This window comes from Rhopalosiphum maidis, chromosome 1 (genome assembly GCF_003676215.2).
Source record: "Rhopalosiphum maidis isolate BTI-1 chromosome 1, ASM367621v3, whole genome shotgun sequence".
Lineage (NCBI taxonomy): Eukaryota > Metazoa > Arthropoda > Insecta > Hemiptera > Aphididae > Rhopalosiphum > Rhopalosiphum maidis.
Window position 1 is genome coordinate 35,943,484 of NC_040877.1, and position 19,760 is coordinate 35,963,243.

The 19,760-nt window shown below is 26.1% G+C and overlaps 1 protein-coding gene across 1 annotated transcript in view; it reads left to right on the forward strand.

Annotated features, from left to right (window-relative positions):
* The first annotated feature begins 13,748 nt into the window (after positions 1 to 13,748).
* LOC113548490 (insulin gene enhancer protein ISL-2B-like) overlaps positions 13,749 to 19,760 on the forward strand; it is a 112,753-nt gene continuing 106,741 nt past the window's right edge. Inside the window, exon 1 of the mRNA XM_026949387.1 lies at positions 13,749 to 14,083. The gene's annotated coding sequence lies outside the window, so the exon portion shown is untranslated. The remainder of the gene's footprint in view (positions 14,084 to 19,760) is intronic.

Genomic DNA, 19,760 nt, shown 5'->3' on the forward strand with positions numbered 1-19,760 from the left:
TAGTATTATAAATTATTTTGCCCATATTCTAAATAAAATGTATGTTATTAATCATTGGTATAGGTAATATATGGTATATTTTATTCTGGATTTTGCGCCCCTGGCCTGGGCCAGTTTCACCAAGCCCTAGCTACGGCTTTGATGGTTTTAGTAAGAACGTATAGTCGGATAAATATAAAGTGTTATTGAGCATTATTCTAAGATACGTAGACCAGATATATACAATAGCGGGATGATGATAAGTTGTATGAAAATAGCAAAGGAGGGTTTACGATTTAAAAATTTGGCGTTGAAGAGATAGAAGAAAATGTACTAAAATACACCGATCAATGTAAAAAATATAAAGCATCAAAATAAATACTATATAGTGAGTGTATTTACTATATTAAATAGTGCAGTAATACATAATATTAAGTAAGATATACCTATCGTCTATACTACTTTTTTTATTTTTAAATTTAAATTTATTATTTATTTTTTTAAGATATCAATTGCGTGATTTTTTCTATCTTATAATTTACATTTGTTTTTTAAATTTATAAGTCATTAATAGCAGCTCGTTGTGTATAAGTTATAGAATTCTTATACTTTTTTTGAATATATATTTTAAAATTAATTATAATTTTATGGGTAACAATGGTTTAATTTTGAAGTGAGTTTATATATTAAAATAATTTTTAAAACAAATTTTAGTACAATTTGTTACAAGAACTGTGACCAATAATTATTTTACTGCATATTTTTTGTGGTAAGAAGTATCGTACGGATTTATAAATTGAGTTTTTAAAATCACAGATATGAATGTAGTACAATATATTCTTAAAAATGTTGTACGAATTTCAAAACTTGATGTACACATCTACAAGAATTTCGCGTTTTATATTCGTTACAAATCTTTTCAAAAAACTTATAAAACTATTTGAAAAGGTTTAACTTACCATATTATTGCAAAAATGTATTGCTATTATAGATTTTATTTTTATAAACATTAAACAAAAACAATATATATATATATATATATATAGTATTTTGACACCGCAGCACGCGCGGTGTATATACGTAATATACATATTTCTTTTGGTTTAAAGTTCAGTGTAGTTAATTGTATAAGTGGTTCTTGGGTGTTGAGCATCTTATTAAATTTGGCAAAACGATCGAATATACTGCATAGTTGACTGTACAAAATAATCATAATTTGACTATAGGTATATAGAATGTAAATACCGCTCGTGAAGTCATGTCTAGTCTCGCAGCAAAGCTTGTGCTTCTGTATGGTATATACTCGTATATATTATGCTAGTGCAGTGTTTCTCAACCGGTGTTCCGTGGAACATAAGTGTGCCGCGAGTCGCAACCGTGGTACACGCGTAGAGTATTATTAGGTATTAAAAATAGAAATTTCACAGTACTTAATTTTCGTAGTGTTCCGTCAAAATGTATGGTTATACGGAATATGCCGTGAGTATAAAAAGTTTGAGACCACTGTGCTAGTATGATCCATATTTAGGTGCCTTACCGTCGTATTTATAAAAGTATTTATTATTTATATATATAGTATATATTCTTTATGATTATGATATATTTTAAAATATGTTTACTGTTTTTTTACTTTTTTAAATAATAGCAAACATTTTAAGTTTCATATTTAAAATTAAAATATTATTTAAAGTATTTTGATATATTTCAAAAAAATACCTATACTTAATAGGTATTTTAAATTCTTAAATAGCAGTATAAAGCGACATAGCACATAGAGCTTCCATCTAAAATGTTGGTCTGTTACTCCGCCAAAATAGGTACTTAAGTTTATGTTATAAACTTATAACTAATTATAACCACTTCTTCGAAATTCGTTTTTATTGTATCAAAGTATTGCAAAAAAAATATTCTGTTTCAAAATACAAATTTAAAAAAGTATGTTATTCAAAATTTTAAAAATGGCAAAAATAATACATTTTAAGAAATATGTATAATATTTTTTCCAAAATAACATAAAATTATGTGAAAATGATATTTAAAAAAAGTTAAGACTTTTCAATATAATTGTGTATAGAAACTTACACGGATCGTCTTATATAATTGTACATACAATTTGTGATAAGAATTAAAAAACTAATAGAAAATTACTTTTTAAAGTTATAGAGTTTAATATTGTTTAATATACCGTATTTTACGGTTAAATGGTTTTAATAATTTTTATTAATTAGATAATATTAGGCTCTAGTTTTATTTTAATAAAAAGTTGAATAAATGTATTTTAAGTTTTTCAGATACGATATTTAAAGGTTGTTAAATGTATTGAATTAAGTTTTAGGTTTTACATTATTGAATTTGATTATAACTGTGAAATTTTAAGAGTAGCACATGAAAGTTAAAAGGTCCAAGAAAGATATTTTAATATTAAATAGATTCTCCAAAGAACACTAAACTATACGAATCTCTAAAAAAATAAATGATTTATTCAGATCTAGGAAATATCATTACTCGATAAAGTATATCATGTAAGTACTGGGATGTTAAAAATGTACAACATTTATTTATAAAATACTAAGTGATTGATTTTTGATTCTTGACTATGACATTACAACTGGACGGAACCAATTCTATACGACTTATTCAATAAACGTCACCTGACACCTTGTATCGTATGTATAACCACTAACCAGTCTGTATTTATATTATATTATATATAGGGACAGTATGGACGGTTTCTGCGCACAAAACACGTTTTAAAAACGAATTATTATATTTCAGCAAACAGGGTAATGGCGGGTGAATAGCAGCAGTATACATAGGGTGGTCAAGGGGTTGGATAAAATTAATTGCGTCCGGTCCTTATATATATATAAATATGTGAGTGTGTGTTTGTGTGTGCACGCGTATGTGTCTGTGTACGATTTGCCCCGTCGTCCGAAAAGATAAAAGAAAACTAATCAAAAAGTTTTTAATTAGAATTTTTTCCGCTTTGTATTGGATTTTGTTTGTGTGTAGTTGGCCGGAAACTAATTATCGGAAGTTTTTTGCTGTTATCCAGATTTCAGGGTTATGACGTGTCCGTTATTTTTGGGGAAATTGTGTTTGATATTCTTATTCTTGCTTTTTCGTTTCCCAATTACCGGTTACACATAAATAAGTGTCCTTAAACGTATTATAATAGTAGCATCAACGTATACACACTATAAGGGTTGTTGTTTATGTCATAATTAGACTGCAAATACTTTCAATTAGCGAAATTATGTAAATTGACATAACGTAATATCAAAGAATTCAGTAAAAAAAAAAAAATACGTTCAATAAATAAACCCCTTTAATATTTGTATTGTAAAAATTAAAATATTAACCCCATATGTACACAATTTATCAAAAAACTGTTCTGACAAATCTATGTGTAATAATAATGTACACTTTTCTTATATATCTATGTAGAAGACATCTACAGGTTCTAAAATAACGTACAACACCACATTGGAAATAATTCCACATATCTAATTTACTCAATTATAAGGAAATTATTATGTAACATTAAAAATATTTGTTATATTTATTATATCTTTTTATAAAAGAATTTTCAGCACAATTTTTTTTCAAATTAAATCTTTTAATAAGGAAGATCTTGTCAGATTTGTATTAGTTAGAACCAAAAATTAGTAATTATTCAGTTATTTAAATTAGTGTCACATTTATGCTTGTATATTATAAACCTATTCAAGGAAAATGTTAACCTTAGCTCTATAATTAATATATTTTTTTAAATGCAATAATATAATTATTGTAAAGATTTTAAAAAGAATATATATACAATATACTCGTATATTTATTCTTTATTCATGAGAAATTACGATTTAGTGATTATTGGTATTTTTCGCCAAGCGACGGTGAGTTTGAATGTGTATAATAATAGGAAAAAGTAAAAAAAGAAGAAATTTAGGATCGAGGGATTTAACACTATGTCTTATTGTAAACGATGTTGGCGATGCGTTGACCTTTTCCCTTACTTTGAAATTTGAACCTCATATTCGGTGTAACATGATTGCGGTGGTTTTATTCTTTTACCTACTGTATTTTGTAGTGTTCAATTATAATATTTATATTTTAGTAAATTAAATCGTGAGTTCTAAAATTTATTAGGAAAAAACAATAATGTTAATTTATTTTACAGAACTTACAAGAAAATAGTATAAAATTATAAATTAGGTATTAATAAAGTTATTATTATTTATTAAAGCTTTAGTGTAAACATCTATGATATTATAAGGAAATTGAAAAGCATAAATCAATGAAGTCAATGTATGGAATTTATAAATTACTATCCATTTTTTTTTATTTTCTCTTATTAAAGACTATATTACTATAGAATTCTAAATAATTAAGGAAATTTAATATGTTAAAACACTTTCACAAAGTTCTAATATTAGTAAAATATTGAAGCAACCATTTATCTAAAATAATAAAATGTCATATTATATTTGGGTTTTGATATTTATAAGAAATTTATACACAAAATATTCGAAATAAATAATATGCAATATAAATATAAAATATTATTATGAGATATTAATATAAATAACCAAGTTGAAAAATATTTAATAATAATAAGTAGATATTTTTCTGCAATGACATAGGTATTTTAATTAAAGTAAAACTAAAAACGTAATTACTACATATTACATTTTATTGAATGTAACAATTGCATATAATCGTCTTTAAAATCAAACTTTGATAAATGATGGTAGCGTTGTTGAATAATAATACAGATTTTTGTGGGTGTCAACTTTTAATTTAGAATATTAATTTATCATTGAAATTAAATAAACATTTAATTTAATTTTAATTCGTGATAAAAGAATTTTGAAATGAAAAATGTTTAAGTTGATAAATAGTTATAAATAATATTATAAATCATATATTATTAAGAGAACTCTAGATCCGCATGCGTTATGTCCGTTTTACAAATACATAACATAACAAACCGTACGTTATAAATAATACATTTCATTCTGTTTTGTTTAATATTATAGTAAATTGACAAATTATAAAATTTAAATATAAGAAATAGGAATATTATATAGTGAATCTCGTTGGTTATTTTTTATATACTTAAATTTTAAATCGAGCTATGAGAATTTTAAAATCTACAAACAATAATTTACAGTTACAAATTTATGATAATTTGCTTTAAAATTAAAATATGAAACACCTAGGTCAATTTACTTTATAATAATATTATACAATAGAGTTAAATGGATTGTTTAGAACATACAACTCGCTATGTTATTCGTTTGTAAGACGGAAACAACGTATTGTGATAAAAAGTATACTTATAAGTCATTTTAGAGTTTATTACATTTACGTATAGTAATTAGTAGCAGTAAAATGAATTAAATTATTTTTTTTATCGATAAGAAAAATACTGTTTTTAATTCTTATGTCACATCAAAAGAAGTTAAATAATAAAGTAGAATAGTATACTTGTGTACTCGTTATAACACCCCATTTTTATAGGTACTTCTTCACACTATTAAATTTAATTGTATATACATATTCTAAATTTTTGAACACTGGACAACACGTCGTTTACAAAATATTTTCGTTTAGAATTGTTTGTAATTTTTAAATTCGTTTTATGGCGTGTGCAAGGAAATCTGTCCTTTCCTATATTCCCTCTCCTATCATTGCACAGGTCTGCAGTGTTTTAAGCGGCTAAATTTGTCGGTAGTTTTTGGGGACGTTTTATGACATAAATCGTGCTGTGCCACCTGTACTGTTTAAATTGATACAAAAACCTATCAATTGAAATTATAAAAAGTAATATCTAATAATCGTAATGATTCCGGCGCGATATCTGCAGGAGTTTATACACCGACCCCGTCCCATAGCGGTATGATATACGTATATAATAGTCGGCGGTACCGCCGCTGCTGTCTATTCTCAACTATACGCGTGAAGGACTTCTAGCGAGGGTGGCGTTACAAAAATATAATGTATAGCAACGTGTTGGGTGGTCGTGAGGGGTGGAAGAAGCCGTGTTACGGTCGTGTCTTTACGATATCTTCTCCTCCACTCGTCCACCAAGCCCCTTTAAATGTTGATATCCGGTTGTTTTTCAATTTTTAATCTTTTAACGCAGCTCCGAGCTCTTATTTCTTATTAAACGCCCGGCAAGTCCGTTCAATTATAATTCCATTAGGTTGGTCCACGCGTGCGGCGCGGTCAGCGTTCAGCAACACACACACACACTTGCGCGCGTTTTACTCGCTTTAGCTATACACTTATTTATGTGCACACAGATCTCTACACATATATATGGTGTATATACAGGTCGGAATCGAATGTATATATTATTATATCTGAGCGCGCTCGTGCGAATGTGTGTGTAGGTATACTACCGTGTTAGCCGTTCGCTTTCGTGTAGGGCAATGTAGGGGGGGGGGTGAAAATGAAATAATAATAATAATAAAAAAAAAACAATAAAAACATTAGCGAAATTGAGCTACGCCCTTCGGAGATATATACTGTGTGTGTGTGTGTGTGTGTGTGTGTGTGGGTATATAATAATAATATATATACAAGGGAAAACGCGCAGTGGAAGAGAAATCTATATGTTGATTGGTTCGGCGGTGGTGGTCGTGGACGGTTTGGGCAAACGAGAAAACTATATATGTATAGGTGAGGGTAGACTGGAAGGCTGCGAGGGCAGTCGGAGAAGGATATATAATGGGCCAGGAAAAGGATATAATATATATATATATATATATATGTATATAAATGAAGTGTATGGGTGGCGGGTGAAATGGCGAGCGCGCGGTGTGTGCAGAAAGAGCGCAATTTAATTGGATTGGCAATAGATCTCTCTCGCAGCCGGTCGTTCCATTAATTTATGGAAAATGTATAATGCAAGGCGGCCTCAGACGGCAATCGAATTACCGCGGCCGCCACAGCACGCGGCCGCCCAACGCGCGCACACCGGTGGCTTTTCACCGAAATTACCAGTTTACCAGTACATCCTTCGTCCGTTGCTTCCGCCGCCGCGTCCGGTGTAATATACACGACGTTTTGAGTGTCCGTCGGCCGTTCGATCACCGGACAATGATATCCGTTGATTACCGCCTCTCGCGCAACGTCCGCAATAACGTTATAGTTTCAGTGTTCCGTGTGCAGCATTCTGTGAATATTGTTATCGTAAGCTGCAATGCGCGTGTCACAGCCCCTCCCCCCCCCAAACATTTTTAATTCGTTTAGTCTTTCAGGCGAACCAAAAAAATGTGAATTTGATGAAAAAAACCTCGTATTTTTTTATTTGGATCGTTTATACTAATATGATGATATAGACTATATAGAGAGTTTCAAGTTATTATTTCGCTCCACTGCTCCTAAAATTTAGTTTTAACCTGTCTAAATCGACTTTTCAAATTTTGACCGCAATGTCAGCGTAAATTGCATATTTTGGCGGTGAGACTAGATTTTGACTCGTTGTATTTAACAGTTAACTATGACTTTTAGGGTCGTTACCGATTTGTTCACTTATGACGTGCAACTCATGTGTGTTACGTATGGGTTATACTGTATATTGCACGTTGTATCGTTATACACATATTATCAGGCACGTATAAAAAATAATTTCTTGGGGGAGGGGGTCAAAATATAGCAATACAAATTGTACCGAAACATAAAAATATAATTTCTTCCTCGTTACTCGAAATTATTTTGAGCGACTGAACACCAAACCACTCTGTATACGTGCCTGCGTATTATAATATACGGTTTCTAACATCAGTCATCAACCTGGTAGCTGGTTAGCTTTTTCGCGCATTCGTCATTCAAATTTCATAGTCTTATCGTCCGCTCTTAATAATAATATATGTTATTTCTACGTAATATTATTATAATGTACAATATTATATTTTATAGAACGAGTGAATGTAATTATATAATAATTGATTGATAAATATATGACAACACCTTGACAACAAACCCACGGCTGTTTATAAGTAACAAACAAATTCAGTAAAGATATTCAATGAATATTTTACGCGTTATGGGTAAAGATTTTATTTTTGTTGACAAGATGAAATATTTCAATGGCTTAATATTATAAAATAGATAAGTTACTTTACTTTGTGTAGTACATAGTAAATCAGTTAACCAGTAAAATTCGTTTGAAAAGATGCTTTAATTTTAATTCGTATTTATTAGTTTCAATCTCGGAATAGTAGAAGAGAATGACAATCTTAAGCTTCTCTTTAAATTAAAAGAATGTTTCAGTCATAAAATTAAAATTCTTTACAAATGGTTTGAAAGTGCGAAAAAATAAACCATTAAATTAAGCTAACAATAGACGTGATTCATTGCGTAGGTTATAATTATGTATTTATGTAAATCTTTAACGAACTGCAGCGAGTCCTTTTCGTTACATGATTACTATTAATTATAATATAGTAATAACTAATATGATTTAAAACAATAAAGTGAATCGAAAAAAATTAATTTACGGCTGAAGATGGTCTTATGGATTTTTATTTTTTAAGAACTCTGAGCTGTACTAATTAAACTTCAAAATGTTACGTAAAATAATTATTATGGTTATAAAATCAGAACATATAGTAGTTTTAATTACATTATTGTCATTCTTCATCATCAACTTTTATATTAAATATCTCGTCTTAGGGTCGACTTCTCCCTTTTAATTAATCCTATCCCCTTGTTATTGGCCCTTTATATCTCGTCAACCACCTTTTTTTAGCTCCCCTTTTTCAATACGATCCACGTGACAAAATTATATTCTTCCCATGGTAAACCTCAACAACTAAAGTGTATAATAATAATATTTTAACTCTACTCATGATTTAATGGTTTTAATGGTAAAGTGTCAAATAATTATTAATTATAATTGCCCATATTATATATATATATATACTTACTATATTATTATAATTAATTTCGTCAAAATTAAATTTAATTCGCACAATATTAATAGAATTTTTAATTTAAAAGCTCATAAAAATATAACACAGGTACCTAATATAGTAATAAAATGGAACATTCGCATCCAATTTATTAAATGCATTTTGATGTTAAGAATATTATAATATTATGTATTTTTCAATGTAGTATGCTTTGTAGTTTATTGTTTATTGTATTAGTGATTATGTGCTTAAACGCCTTATTTTATATTATCGTTGTATTATACATTCCTGATATTTGTAATATCAAATGTGTTTAGAATGGAAATTATTATTTTTATCTATATGCACTAATTGATGCATTCATCTAGAAATTGAATTTGAAACCGATAAAAGGGAAGTTACTATATCACGTTTTGAAATGTTTGTAAAAATAAAATCTAATAACACAGCTATATAATAACAGACTTGTATAGTTGTTTCGATAATTATAATAACGTATAAGTACTACTAAGTGGTAGGTATTATAGTATAATATCATTGGTTAAATAAATATACATGGAAAATAATAAGCTTTGATTATAATATTATTATTCAATTAGGTTTATTTTTTAATACGTATACTTATACTACTACATAAATTATTTTAATATTAAACTTTTAATAGTTTTATAGTATAATATACATTAAATTTTATTCATAGAATAACGATTTATAAAAGTAAATATTTTAAGTAATTTGATTTATACATGAAATTTAATTTAAATTTTTTAAACTTTATATCTTAAAAAATTGATGATTTAACATTTTTGATCTCGTCATATAGGTTTTTATAAATAAAAAAAATTGTTGTTGAAAGTTTATAAGTAATCATTTTGATTGTTGTTATTTAAAACCTATTAATGTTATTATTCTTCCTAAATTGCTTAATTGAAGTAATGGTATATCTCTGTACCGTCTAGTTTTAGATTTCGAGCGTTTATAATGGATAAAGCTATTGTTTTTACAATGATATGTATTTTGTTTTTAGAAAATACTTTTTGAAACTCCTTCTATTATAGATTGCACAATAAACTCAAATGGTGGTACAAAGAGCTGATGTTAATATATTTTTGAAGGAATTGCAAGGAATAATGATAGAATTATTTTAATTTAATGTAAACCGTGCCATATTATATACGTACCTATATCTATTGTATAAAAACCTATATTTAATCATTTAATGAATTTCTGAAAAATATGTACACAATTTATTTTTATAAGTTACTAAACTTTAAAAAATAAAATAAATAAAGCAGTACTTGTATTTTAGTTATTTTAGTAGAAAATAGTATTAAACTTTTTAGATATGCAATTTACAACATTATTGATGAATATTCTACAATCTTGTTTAAATTTAAGTATTTATAAATATTAATTTATATCTTGAAATATATTTTTATAGCTGATACAATTTATGTATTTAGTATTCTGTATTTAACGCTGTTTTGATGGGCAGTCATTGTGAAACATGAAATTAAATCAAAGTCAGACATATTGTAAACGATAAGAATACTAATATTTAATAATGACTAAAAAGATGAATTTTGAGAATTTTTATTAATGACTAAATTAGCATCATAATTTAAATTTGTAAATTTAATTAGTTATTAAATTTGTAAGACCAATGTTCGATTCAACCAAATTATTAAAGTTGAAGACATTTAAATCAACTAATATATTCCTTGTTCCACTTGAAATCAAAAACAATTTTACTAATTTTATATAGTAACAAAACATTGACAATCGTTTATATTTTAATCACTTATATGTATAATATGCTTTAAAAATTTGATATTATTGTACAATAGTGCAGAGTTTATGAACATAGTCAGTACTTAATAATATGTAATTTATTATTTTATTTTCATTATATTAATTTGCGACATATTTTTACATATTAAACAGAATATTACGTATAAATTTATAAATTACTAATATTGCAGCACCTTAAAAAATCAGAGCTTTTGCTGGGAAAGCAAATCTTTTTTTAAAAAAAAAAAGAAATGTGAAATATAAGTGTAAGCGTGACAAATGATAATTAAAAATAAATATAGACTCATTTATACTATACAAAAATATTATAATCGAGCATCTAATGGGGTACAAAATCTAATAACAAAAGTCCAATAAATAAAATAGATAGACAATAAGTGATAAATATAGTATAGGTAGTAACTGAAATTTTATACAATCTAAATCTAATTGTTTTGTATATTTTATTAAAGTAGTTAAATTCTTAAAATTATTTAAATGAATATTAAAATGAAACACATAAATGTAATACAATATAAAATGTAATTTTTTGACTATAAACTTTAGTACAATTTGGTAAGCATGTAAAACCTGTATGTGATAATATAATGATAAAAGTAATAGTATTTAATATAAGCTTCAAAACTTATTAACCTAACTTAACGTTTGTATTGCAATAGTTAATTTCATACTCGGTTCTTAAGAGTTGTAAATTTGTAATACCTAAGTAAAAAAAACTAAAAATAATTTAATATAATTTAAAAATTAAATGATACAAATTTACATTTATATTTTATAAAAATATATTTCTCGTTGATTTGAAAAATTTTAATTTATTTTTGAATAATAATATAAATAAATAAGTCATACACTTGTATAATATTTATACATATATATGTATATATAATTATTCAAATTCTATAATTTTATGAAAAAAAGAAGATTGAATGACATTTTAATTTAAGATTTCTGGTAAATTATAACTTATAAGCCATAAGGGGTTTAGAATTTAGAATCTTCAATTACGCAGGTTAATGGCATTAGTAACAGCGACTAATTTAATTTATATTTAAAAATCTGGTTAAGATGCATAAATAATTAGTATTTTGTACTATACTACTATAACTCAACTAGTAAATTTTATTTAATTGATAATTCCAGGAACCAAAAGTAGGAAATACTTTTAAGAAAAATTGACAACAAAATTTTACAAACAATTTTGTAGTTGACGTCGTGGTATAATTTTTTTTTTATAGTTTGGCTATTTAAATTGTTGACTTTTTCATTATATTTTATTTATATTGATAAAATATTTTTTTTTAGATTAATAAAATATTTATACAAGATATTTAACGCAAGACTTCTAATAAGTTGTTTTTTCGATAGAAAAAAATATTAATATATATTGTCACAGTTATTTTTAACATTTTAAGTTAAAATGATAATGATATTCGTGTTAACATTTGCCAACTATTTGATGGTAAAAATGTAAAATAATAGGTATCTACTCGTATTATGATACCTATTATGATAATCAAAAAAATTATATTTTTTTTTTTTTTAAACCACGATCCATCATGTATTAACATTTATTAAATTCGATGGTGATTTTTGGTTATAGACATAAAAGTTTAATGTAACTAATATAAATGTGGTTCGTAATTCATATTTTAGTGTTAGAATAACATTATAAAAATAAACGTATAACTCAATAATTAATAATTATTAATTACACAACAAATGCCTATAAAGTTTATCAAGTACCATTGATTAGATACTTAACAATAGTTAATATTATCTTAGGTGATAACTTTTGTTTTTCTGTTTCTATTTTGAGATTCTGATTAATACTAAGAATATATTGGTTTTTTTTTCTCATGTTTTTCTCATTATTATATTATCTAATATTATTCTATAAACGCTTTTTCGATTTGATAAATTTTTTTAAAAGTTATAGTGATTGTAAACGAGTCTAGTTAGTAGTTTAAACAGTTAATTTTTCAGTTTTATCAGTAGTTTCACCAAAATCAAGTAAAAACTACCAACAAGGTCGACAATAGTTTTTCGTATGCATTGATTTATCATCGCTTTCAAAGTTTTAAATAGTATATTGCCATAAATTATAATAATATTTATAGGAAAAATTATCTCAGACAAGTGTCTAACACTGAACCCCCTTGTCTCTATGTTTTATTCTTTTTGAACTTGTATTGCATGATTTGATTTTTGCATTTTATAGTTTACGCGTTCAATCAATTGTTCATAGTTTTAGTAATAACATTGATTTTAGGTATAATATATTATGTTGAAAAATCAATGATGATCATAGAAGGTACATAAAATATTCTTAAAGGAATATTAATATATAAATATACATTATTGAAAACCTATTTTATTTTGTGTACACTTCAGTATAGCGTCATAATATTATATATGTACAACTGTACAAAGAATAATTAATAGTTATATTATTTAAATAAACGAATTGTATAATCGGGATACGTATTTGTAGTTTGAATAATAAATAAATACGAGAAGAACGATGGTAAATAAAGAAATAACAAATATTTAACACTGCATTTAAAATACAATTTTAAATAATACATTGCCGGTTGTATTTGCCTCTTGACTTGTAAAAATTACGAGTATTATTGTAACAACTGATTTTTGAATGGTAAACGTCTCATAAATTAAACTGTTTTTGTAGTTATATATTATGTTACTGACATTTAGATGACGAACATTTTATTGTTTCCATATCTTCGATAATAATAATACATTTACATATTTTGTTGATTTGTTCTCATATTGCTGTTGTCAGAAATCATGTAAATATGCATAATTTACATTCAATGATTGACATTATATTTTATCGACTACTAATAAAAATACACGTAAGTTTGTGGAAGTGTACATAAAAAAGTGATTCGTGTTAATAAATATTAAAAGGTATTACGTAGTTTTACATACGGTAAACATATATTTAAATTTTGTTTCCATTCGTGTATATAGGCGTTTTACTATATAAAGTCGTCGAGTGAAAGAGGTTAAACGAGTTCAATAAGCAATTTGAATGATCAAAATTCATAGTTATAGTTCGATTTTATTTTTCTAGATGTCTTACGTCAATGGATGTTTTTTTGCTGTGAGCAAATAATGAATAAGCTATAATTGGTTTAATAATGAAGCGACTTTTTAATTTTTTTTCATAAACAATTGTTATTAATACTGTGAAAGCAAATTAAAAATTCGTATAAGGTAATATTCAGTCAATCGAAAGAACTGAATAAAGATATTCATCTGAACATTCGTTTGAAGTGGAACACATGTGAAAATTAGGAACATCATAATCAACAATTGAGAAAATTAAATGAACTTAAACCGATCAGGTAAATTTTTAATTTTAAATCTTACGCTTTCAAACTCCGATCAAAGTCACTTTTTAAATGTTTTGATTGATTTATTAGAGTTAAACATAATAATATATAATATAATATTTTTAGTTGAAACATTAAGCAAGTGTATTCCATTATAATGAATTAATGTAATCTGCAAACAGATTTTTTTTTTTATAATTTTATAAAGTTTAAGGACCATTAAAAAAAAAAAATATATATTTATTTTAGCTAGCAGTAACTCGAGAGTCACATTCTGTCAGTAGTCCTTAAAGTTAGTGAGTGTGAATGTAATTTTTCGAAAGACCATTTAATATAAGAAAGTTCTATACATGTAATGTAATAAAGTTCTTCCAAGTCTCCGATGCCACCCACTTCTCTATTTGATGATGATATAAACTTCAAATGTAAACTTATATTATACTCTCCGACCATAGTTTAATAATCGTATTTAGTGGTCATAATCATCAGTCATTATGTTTAGATTAAGTATTTTATCGAGTATACACTCTGATCGAACGGCCTATATAAATCCTGTACTAAGATAAGACATTATATACGATTACTATACATCTCGTATTATAATATAAAATGTTTACAACGGTTTTATTATATAAATTAATGAATTTAACATCTAGAAGAAAATAGATTCGTTCAAAAGGAATTAAAACTTTATATAATAAACTTTTATTGTACATTTATACATGAAGGTATAATAATGTTGGATTGTTTAACTTATTATCTGATAACATAACTTTTTAATACAAGGGTGATCGATCCATTTCACACACAACACTAATTTGCTCGGTCGATATTATAACATAATACTTATACATATATACAGAGTGTTCAATAAGTTTGGAAACGATTATTAGATTAATTGGAACTAATAGACGATAACATGATATAATTAATGAGGTTATTAAATATTTAATATCATAAATGTAAAACAGTGTTTAATATTTTGGCTCCACGTAAGTATTAAAATATTCATATAGTAATTAAAAGTTTCTAAACTTATTGAAGACTTGGTATATATTATATTACCTATACAATGTTAAAAAAAAAGTTGTTTAATTTAGTTTGGATATACTTATGGTTCTAAAATGTTTCTATTTTTTATTTAAGCATGATTTTTACATATTTGATATTTTATGTAAATGGCACAATCCATAATTATAATTTTAAATTCCTAAGGAGAGTTTTTTTCTACAAATATGGGATAGATGATTTATTCTATTATTTCCTTTACATTTCATTTTAGATTGTAGTAAAAATAGCAAATTCCGCTATATTATTTAAGGAAATTGTTAAAAAAATATTGAAATACTTGAATTAATTGGGAGTATAAATATTAAAAAAAATTGCGTTTCTTTACTTATAACAATATTTGTAGAAACTATTGCAACATGTAGGAATATGTTATTAAATACGTATATCCTTATTTTAGTAGGCTATTAAGTAACTTTTAACAAGTATTTCATGCTTGTTTATTGATTTTTGAGATACCCACATTCATATTATAATAAAAGTATAGCAGGTGTACACAAAATATTAACGAATATGTTTATGAACTATTTCTCAGTCTTAGTTTTGTATTAAAATGTTTTTATTCTTATATTGTTTTATTATTTAGGTCAATACATTAAGGCGGTTGGTATAATGAGTTTTCATTTAAAGTTTTAAAATACATGCTTCAAAATCCAATGAGGATATTTTTAATTTAACGTTTTAAGTAGATTTATCCAGACGATATACACAGTGTTCTATTTAATATTGATATATGTATAATTACAACTTGTGATTTAATTTGATTTTTGTTCGTTTTGATCACAACAGTTATATCTATAATGTGCTTTTCTGATAACCAAAAGTCAAAGAAAACAAGAAAATATTATTATAAATACAGTTATTTATAGACTAATCACTTACCTTGAAACTACATTTTGGGTGGTCCATTCATTTGTACAACGATCTTGGTCTTTAGACGAAAATCCGGGTCAGTTATTTAATGTTAAATAACAAATAAATGGGTAATGGCTAATGGGTGTTGGATTTTTCTTGCAATGCTAATAAATATAAGTAATAAAACTTTTTAAATTTTATTTTTATTTCTGTTTTTTCTAAGTAAGAATGATGAGTTACACATTTTGTGACTGAATAATATTTAATTTATACAACTATACTGCGTACGTTTCATTGTGGTTATTATTATTTGAAAACTTTCAACTTTTGAAAAAAAATATATCTATTTTTGTGTTTTGAAATGTGCTTGCCTTAACATTTCAAGAAATTCTCTTTGTTTGTATCTCTGTATAACTAAATACCTAGAAAACAATTATATAAATATTTTAAAACATTGTAATAAAGTACCGTTTTTTAATGAAGATACGTCTGCGAAATTAATTAATAATATTTATGTAAAATACACTTTAATGATAAATAATAAATAAAATAGTAAATATGTGAGATAAATTCGAATATGTATAAACGAATAATTGTTATGAAAATCTTTTAACTGAAATATTTACTTCAAGTAATATAAAGTTTTTTTTTTTATCATGTACCTATGTCCTACTAATTAATATTTAATTATTTTAAAGTTTTATAATTTCAGATTTTAAATTGAAAATAGCGATTGAAATTTAAAATTGTGCGTTGATTTCAAAAGATTGAGTTTATTATTTAATTTATGATTATCTTTTCCCCTCTGCATTCCTAATAATAATAATGTAATTTTCAATGTACACATTTTTAAAAGAGAACAGTTTGAATGCATCATTAACAGAAGAGGAACCAAATAGATATCTGTTTACTGTATGTAGTTCGTAGCCTGTAGGTATATAAATAAGTGTAATTACAACTAGCATATAAACAAAATAGTTTATCTTTAATCTATATAATATATTTTTTCTTTTTATTGATGTTTTTGAATAATTCTAAGATTGATGTTTTGTAACAAAACATGTTGGAATTCACCTATTATAATACTATTATTATAGTGACTCGGCGATACCTACAACAAATATTGTATAGCCTTAAACGTTTGTTATGTATATGGTATATATCTATATATCTATAGTCACGTGGAACCATTGGTGCAACCAAACCAATATTTTTGGGTGTGCGCAAATTGTATAAAATTCTCAGACCTTCAGACCCTTCTCACTGAATTTATATTAAAAATAATTTCAAATATATATTTATATACCCACTATATTTATTTAAATATGAGTAAAAAAAAATTATAGCTTCTTGATTACCCAAATCAGTAATACCATTACCTACAATTATTTGTAGTCTGTTGTGAACTTTTTAAGTAAGTCAGGCTGATTTAAACCAGAAGTAGAATAGCTAGAAACTGGAATACCTATAGATCGTCAATTTATTTTCTAGTATTTTTTTTTTTTTGTATTTTAAAAATACTATAGGAATTTTTTAATATCTTTTATTATTTGTTTAATATTATCTATAATATAATATAGGTAATAGATAATATTGATAACGGCATTGATTATAGAATATAGATTAAAGAATAGTATATTTTATAATTAATGGTAATAGTATAAACATAAAAAAATCCACGAACAACACAATTTAACAGTTTACTTGTATTTTAACAAATTATATAAAACAATAATGTAAACGTGCTCACATTCACAAGCTATCTTATATCTTGCCATAAATAAATAAAAATATGGTTAACTTGTGTTATAATTAATAATACAATATTATTATGATTATTGTAAATTTATACCATAAATAGTTACGTATTTGTGACCAGTTGGCTGTTAAACACAATATTAAATAAGCTTAAGTTTATTTTATATTATGCTCTATAGCTGGTAACATAATAGGTATCATCGAATATAAATATAACAGTATAAACAGTACAGGTATACCTAGTACCAACAACATGCTTATATTTATAATTTATTGATAATATTTATTTCAAAACAATAAAAATATAATAGAAAAAAGGCTTTTTATTTATTTATTTATTATTATTATTTTTTTTATTGGTCATAAGTCCCCTGTGCACGCTCGTGTTGTGTCAAAACGCAGTACCTACATGTGAAAATATTGCATTCATATGTCTATGCAAGCATATTGATATTGTTGTTTTAAATTGTAACGAATTTACACAAATAACAAAAAAATTACCTATTAGTAAACATGGATAAAAATTACGTATTTTTTATGATAGACTAAGTATCAAAACTACTGACAATATACGCATGATATATGTACCTCTAATTATGATACATTATTTCCTTTGCGAGTATCAAAAAACTAATAATAATGTTGTAATATAATTAATATAAACACAATTTACTAGTTTTATAAGTGAATCTACCTATAATACATATAATATAAATGGATTTTAAACGCCCTTCTTCGATTGCGACGACTAATATCTAACCATCTAACCACAAGAGCGATCGGGAATCGACAAAATATTTGTTACGATAACTTGGACGAACAGAGAGGAGAACTGCCGTCAAATCGTTTTGACTTTAAACTCTAATTATAGTGGACGGTGAAAAGTAAACAAAAGGAAATTTTATTATTCTGTGCGGGACATTTCCGAAAACGATCAGTATAAGTACACTTTATAGGCAGACATATATATTACATTACGCGCGTCGAGTGCTGCGGTCAACGGATAACATAAAAAACACGCGTACCATATACTTAATATAATATATGGCCTGTAAACTATTTTTGGAAAGAGTGACTGAAGGAGTGCTCAAAAAGTTTCACGTAGCCTATATTTGTCGATCGAAAAACGAGTCTACAAGATATAGTATGAATACTATTACCCCTATATACAATACAAGAGGTAATTTTTTGATATTCTCGATAGATTCATGCGTATTATATATATATAAATATATATGAAATCTGGAAAAACTTCACATTGTCGTTGCAAAGATTTTTGGAAAAATACAAACAAGCCGAGCTAGTTTTCAGCTCAAAATTAGAGAAAGAGGGTTATTAATGACGTAATATCAGATTATGAACAAATAATGTTTTAAAGTATCTAAGTTAATTTTTTGTTGAAATAATGAGTATAGTGATTTAAATACCTAAATAGATCACCTTGTTTATGTAGCGTACACAAGTCTCTTCAAGTCTATCCGAATACTTGCAGTACCCAAGTGCACTTCGTGAGTGATTAGACGGAAAACATGTATAGGAATACATACACAAACTATAGACTGGACTTTTACGATAATTATATAATTTATAAAATGTATTATTAAGTAAGCTGCAGACTATAATAAACGTGTATTATTTACGCACGGTGTATATATATAATATACAAGTTCACCCCGTATAACTAACTTCTCATTTACAACTTTTACATTATATATTATTTACGTTCGCTGCATATGACGTATAGTTTCGTTTCCTAGTTTTTTTTGTTTAGTCCTTTATTTGCGAGAGTATGACTAAACCGACGAATACCATGCGCACCACGAGCATAGAACTTCTAATTACCGGAGCGCGGAATTTTGACGAAACGTCTGCACCGACTAATATGTGCCTTCTATCCATTTTAAGACTCGAGATTCATTAATTTCAAACCGAACCAGATCATTAATTCTGACGCGCGATTAATAACAGTGTTACACCGGTGTCGTCGTCATCGCCACCACCACCGTCG